We start from the raw sequence: 6934 nt of genomic DNA on the forward strand, positions 1-6934 counted from the left end.
GCAAGCTCTGCTCACCGTCTTGATGGGACAAACCATAGACATTAGAGACAATAAAGGAATCTTACTGTAATGTCTATGGTGAACCCTTCAATCCAGCGCAGACACACACACCACTCAATACCTTGAGGGAGTCTTACTGTTAAAGTGATGCTCCAGGGATTTTGTATAATTTCACAGTCATTTTGAAATGGGTCCCCCAAATTAATTATTTTTTGTTGCAATTCGAATGTGTTCTAAATTTGTAAGTGCTTAAGATCCGGAACTGCATCTTTAAGTTTATGAAGATTGGCAAACCATTCAACCCAGCACACACACCACTCAGTGCGTTTCAGTTTCCTCCGAGGAGTGCTCCCAGGCACCGTGTTCAGCAGCCCAGCCTATGCAGTCAACCCATCCGGACAGACTCGTCAGGTCCCTTCATTAGTAGGCTGGCAGCTGTCTGATGGAGAGATAGGCTTGCTACCCACTCTGGCTGGGGCACATGTAAGGAGAGTCGCGTTATCATCAGACAGGTGTGTAACTGTACCGGTAGTCTGGGTGCACAGCATTGTTGCTGCAAATCAGTGGCACCAAGATGTCAATCTCCTACCTACCGGACTTAATCACAATGCTATTGTCTCACAACGCTGTTTAATTTAAAACAATTATCTGTAAAGGGATTTGACTAGACCCTCCCTTGCCAAATGTAAATAACAATATTTCACAGTTCACTATTGCAATTTTTTGTTGCGTTGATATCACCCCCTACACGACACACCTAAGGGGAACAGTTTGTGGTTTTATGGCCCACCTGACACCTAGAACAAGATGGCCGAAAGTGTTTACTGCCGATAATGTTTCAGGTGAAATTACGTTATCTGAGAATTGCAATGAACTCCCAATGACCCCTTCTTTGCCCCAATTCACAGTGTTCCATTAATTAGTRTCATCCCAATCAGTGAGGACACTGATACTTCTAGGCTTCCTTTATCCCAAATAGCACCCTATTCCCTATAAAGTGCACTGCTTTTGACCAAGGCCCATYGGGCTCTGGTCAAAAGTAGTGCAATATATAAAGAATAGGGTACCATTTGGGGCAGACCTACACACATTGTACCGGGCATCCCGCCAGAGGCCATATCCCTCTCAGACAACGGTCAGGCACGAGGAAGGAGAGGGAATATTCACTTTAGGGTCCTCTGTCTTGATATCCTGTAATCTCTGTCAAGTCACATCCTCGTAACATAACTCTTTGTTGCTTTGCCTGAAACAACTGATCAGTCAGGGAAACCTGAAAGCTTGCAAGTCCTTTGAGCAGTATCAAATCTCATTGACATGGGGTGCTGATAGTGTTATTATCTCACTGGATTAATATTAGGATGGATGCCTAGACCAAGTTTATTCTTGATAGATGGTAATTCATGTATTTGGTCTRTTTAACGCTGCATAGTCAAGGAACTATAGACTTTTGGTACAACATTTGCTGASTAAACTCAACTCCATGGTGCAGGGTTTCTGATTAACTCCACCAATGGAGTTGAGCAGGGACCAGACTTTGCGGAATTCATCTCAGAATATATTGATTCTGGCCAAGGTCAATAGTAAAAAAATAAGTAAATTATGAAATGCTTACCTTGTACCTATGTTTGAAATCCATACRTTTTTATTAAACGGTAATCAAATGCAAGCACAGACTTTGCTCGTTTCTGTTTCTCGAGGATGGCAACTTTACACCGTCTGTAGAACGTGTGATTTTAGGAGTACTTGGAGACAGACCTGCGTTATCGGAGATTCAATTGGCACATGCACATTCACACTGTTGCCATCCTCGAGAAAAATAAACTAGCAAACAGTCGGTGGATGTATTTGATTAACATTTATTTAAAAATAATGGATTTCAGCAAACAAAAAGGCACACAACTACAAAAGGACAAACATAGGTACAAGGGAAACGTTTCATAATTGACATTTAAAAAAAAAAAGTATTGACCTTGTGCAAATCGATATAGTCTGAGCTGTATTCCACAAAGCCTGGTCTCTGCTCAACAACGGTGCTGGAGTTKATCAGAAACTTTCTTCACCTTGGAGTTGAGCGTAGTCAGCTAATCAAAAATAAGTATTTGGGATATTAACGACCATGGTTCCCATGCGAGGTGAAGAATCTTGAAGGCTCAATCAGTAATTCTTATTACCCAACTTATTGCTTTTATTGTACAGCAAACAAATATACAGGTCATTTGATGAAAATGGCTTTTGAACACACATAGGGCACAGGCAACTTACGAGCGAACCTCATTAAAAGAGCTGGAAAACCGACATAATCATTAAATTAACTATTGGGTTGCATGACATTTAGTGGAACTAAGTAGCCCAGAGTAATCAGAACCACATGAAGCTCAGCTGGGAGATCGGTCAGAGTGGTTTTCATTAACAGGGAATCTATCACCAATGGAGTTGGGTTTTTGGAAAGCTATACATTCTCTTTTTMGGGGGGAATTCCATCACACGATTCAAGAATGACACATTGATAAAAATAAAAAAACTACTTTTCTCAAAGGCTAATATTTTTTCCCAAATTCAATGTCAAAGCTTGAGAGATGTGTCGTTCCATTACGATCAACAATGTGTACTTCACCACATTTCAATTTTAATTGACCCCAATCCTGTCAAGCAACTCTCACCAATCTCGTTCTATATTCTCACTCCAAAACCAACCTACAGTAACTTTCTCTGTTGCTCGGCAGTTTGCTTCAGGTTGAGCTATGCGTTCTGGTCTAGAAGTTCTGGTTTAGTCGTTCACACCTCAGAGAAATTGATTCTGACACCTGTACAAATGAAGCTGATTTCCCCCCCATGCTAGTGTAACTGTAGGATGTCTGGAGTTCATTCCAACTTGTGCTGTCCCTTTTCACATTGTGGCATTTTCAGTAACCTGAGCTACTAAGCCTCCCAGAGGTTTTCCTTACAGTATAAAGGTCCTCAAGATCAACCAGAGGTTCTAATCGAGTACGGTTTCCTTTCATAAGAATAAAGGTGCAACAGTTGGCGCTTCTTCCACYGGRTATCTATCCAAGGCCATCAGTACTGCTGGGAATTACTAAGAACAACTATGGTCTTTGTCTAATGTTCAATGAAAGCTTTTAGATGCAAAATGTTTAAACGTTCAATAAACTGTGTRAGGTACCATAAATGCAGTTGATGCATTTTTCATACTCAGGTCAATTTTCATTGTAACCTCCATCTAAAGAACCATGCAATGGAATCGACTTCACACTTGTCCCKKKKKAAAAAAAACTKTAGACCTGTTGAAATCAAGGAAAATTCGCCCCCTCAAATAACACGTCTGAAATTACCCATTGGTCGTAATTGTATTTGTGTAGGGTTCAGCCATTTGGCAAGATTATTTGAAGGGGCCAAAATGGCATTTTTGAAGTTGGCTCTTGGTGTCTTTCATGTTGGGTTGTGTAAAAATAAATCTGGAGACTCGCTGAAAGTCCAAATCACAAACAGATGAGCAGGTTCCATGAGAATGGCAGTCTTTCGGAGGTCCATGTGTGGCTCGGCGGAGGAATACAAATGGGAATTTTAATTGGCAGTGACGGGCACAACTGGCCACATTCTGCATGTGCTCAATTAGGACCGTTCAGGAAACAGTGACACGTTATCTGAGGGAAGGGGAATCTAGTTCACTGGTGAAGTATGATGTATGTGTGAGCGCACACATCCATGGGTATTTTTTGGGGTGTAAAATAAAGGGTATCTGATTACAATTGATGGTTTTCCAGTGGCCTTGAGCTTGAAATCAAACCCAGCTTCCGAGACATTTTCTGCCTCTTCTTTTCCCCGTTTAAAAAAAGTACTAAACTGTAGGGTGCAGTGCTTGCATGCAACAGAAGGCAATGTGAATCGAAGATGCAGCACTCAAGATGACGCTGCTTTAATCTTTCATTAGTAAGTCTAATTAATTCTGATCTTATTCAGAAAGTGTGTCAAGAATTTAAGTCCGGGGCAAGCTCGTGATAGCCGTTCGGCAACTAATAATCAAATCAAATCTTATTTGTCACATGCGCCAAATACAACAGGTGTAGACCTTACAGTGAAATGCTTACTTACTAGCACTTAACTGCATTGTTGGTTTAGAAAAATACCTAAAAAGTAAGAAATAATTAAAGAGCAACAATAAAATAACAATAGCGAGGCTATATACATGGGGTACCGGTACAGAGTCAATGTGCAGGGGCACCGGTTAGTTGAGGTAATATGTACATGTAGGTAGTTATTAAAAAGTGACTATGTATCGATAACAGAGTACAGCGTAAAAGGGGGGGGAAATGCAAATAGTCTGGGTAGTCATTTGATTAGATGTTCAGGAGTCTTATGGCTTGGGGTTAGAAGCTTCTTGGACCTAAACTTGGCGCTCCAGTACCGCTTTCCGTGCGGTAGCAGAGAGAACAGTCTGACTAGGGTGGCTGGAGTCTTTCACAATTTTTAGGGCCTTCCTCTGACACCGCCTGGTATAGAGGTCCTGGATGGCAAGAAGCGTGGCCCCGGTGATGTACTGGGCCGTACGCACTACCCTCTGCACTACTCTGAAGACACACGGTCTTTTCGCCTCCTAAAAATAAGGCCTGAGGGAATTAACCATTTTGAGGAGACAAGGAGAGGACACAAGGAAAACATTTGAGATTCGCCCACACTCAATAGCATTTTTTTGGGGTTATCTTATGCTGCCATCTAGCGGTCAGTTTAGAGTATAACAATAACATACCCATGACCATCTGTACATTATGCTCCTGCTTGGTTGYGTGCATTTTTCAGTACAATAGAATTATGGTTGTCCTATTAAATGAAAACAGTGTCATACATGTGGGGATACTAATCATCAATATAAAAACACATTTCCCCCACTTTCATAGGACAAATATCCCTTTGCTGCTGGTCTTTAACAAATCGGCTGGCKTTCTATCAAAGCGCATTCACACATATTCTGCAGTGTGCCATCCCAACCGCATTCATTCTAATTTAAGCGCCACCTRGCAACGGTCACAACGCATGGATACATAATGCACCCAGTACATGTGTTGTCACACAATTCACAGCCTCTGTAACAACTTTCAAATGGTTTATTTCTCTTTTTCATGTATGAAGTTTCAAATGGTTCCCACAGCAGATGCAGCATGCAGAGATGGCTAAGAAGAAAAGTCAAACCTAAGACTGAAAACGTTTTTTTTTGTTGCCTCCACCCTTTACCACCCCGTAATAAAACACACCCCCTATACGGATCCCTTTCCTCCAATAGTGGACACATTTAGCACAAACCTAAAAAACAAACAAAGAAGGGACCACTAATACTACCAAGTTTATAACAAATATCTGTTAAAAAAAAATGAAATATACAAAAAAAAAAAAAAAACATCTCGAATGGTTTCCCCCTGAAACAGAGCTGGTAGTCTACTCTGGGGCATAAGTGAAGCTTTGCTGGAATAGAAGTGACAGAGATATCCAAAAGATTATAGTTGTTTAYAATAACAGTTACATGTAGTGGAGTTACTTTGAGTCATTTCCATATTTATTCAACATTTACCAWTTTTTTTTTTGTGGCAACATCCATATATGTCATTTTCATTTGTTATAATATATTAACATTAAGATTCATATGTAAACATAGAGATTTCCAAAAAAATGGATCTACATGCACACAAAAGAAGAAAAAAAAGAACCCTCCATGTCATGCAAGCACATCACAAGACTTCGGGGCCTTTTAAGATCAGATAAGAGCGGTCGTCGTGCAGCACGCCATTGAAGAAAACAGCGGTGCGAGGCGGGCGGCACAGGATCACGCACTTGGAACACCCGCCCGTTGGTGCATTCAGTTGAGCAAAAAAGCAGAGCCACAAACTTAAAATACGTTTCAATTCCAATAAAATGTATCGATACAAATTAAACCTGTTCTGTCTTGTCCCCCTCTCTCTGTGTAAAGAACGTTGGTAGCTTTATAATAAAATGCCCTTGTTGGTTGCAATCTTCTCAACAAAACTCAAGAAAAAAAAAATGATGTTCAGGAGGTAGGGAGGAAGAGGGACAGCCCACCTGTGACCTTGCACTATTACGTCAGCTCACGGCAAGAGTCCATACAATGTTTGAGAAACCGAATTAAAAGATGTTCATGAAATAGATGCAAATTACATTGTCAAGAAGGCAAAATGTGTACGTTGAAATCACCGCCTCTCATAAGCCTAACCAACTTAACATCCCTCAATGTCCTAACTATAGCCTACTTACTGTAAGTTACCTCAGCTCTGCCTGCAGMTAAGTTGTTACATGCAACCCAAAAAAAGCAAGATTTACCGTATCACAAGCATTTAAACKAAAAGCACTCATCTCTACTTCTATTTGATAGTCTGTAACCAATCCATAACTTAACATGGCTGACAAAGCAATAAATACAAAACACATTAACGAGAATATTCTAATGGCCTGTGATGTCGTACCATCCAGAATGAAGACGTGCTTTTTGTTGGAATAAGAGACTAAGGTGAAAATTATTCGCATAACCAACCAGTGACTCAAAAAAGACTTGCCCTTGAAGTAAACCGTAAGCTTGTATGTGCAGAAATGTAAATATTATTTTCTCTACTCCACTGCATCTTCAAAGCAAGATGATAAGATGTCCCTGACAATATAAACATGTATAGTGCACAATCCCCCTTATTAAGAAAGCTGTCTTACACGATCTTAAAAACGTAGCTGCTCAAAATACTGAGTGAAAGAAGCAGGGAAAGCATTTGCCCTGAAAATGTAATTGGATCGTTTGAATCGTGCGGTATGCACATTGAAATAAGCAATTCTACCGAATGTTGATAGAAAACGATATATACCATTATATTCAACCGGTTTATTATATGTTCTGATTGGCACTTCATGCTCTATTTTTGTGTTGTGTTGAAATCAAGTA

Source organism: Salvelinus sp. IW2-2015, linkage group LG21, assembly GCF_002910315.2.
Source record: "Salvelinus sp. IW2-2015 linkage group LG21, ASM291031v2, whole genome shotgun sequence".
In the NCBI taxonomy this organism is placed as follows: domain Eukaryota; kingdom Metazoa; phylum Chordata; class Actinopteri; order Salmoniformes; family Salmonidae; genus Salvelinus; species Salvelinus sp. IW2-2015.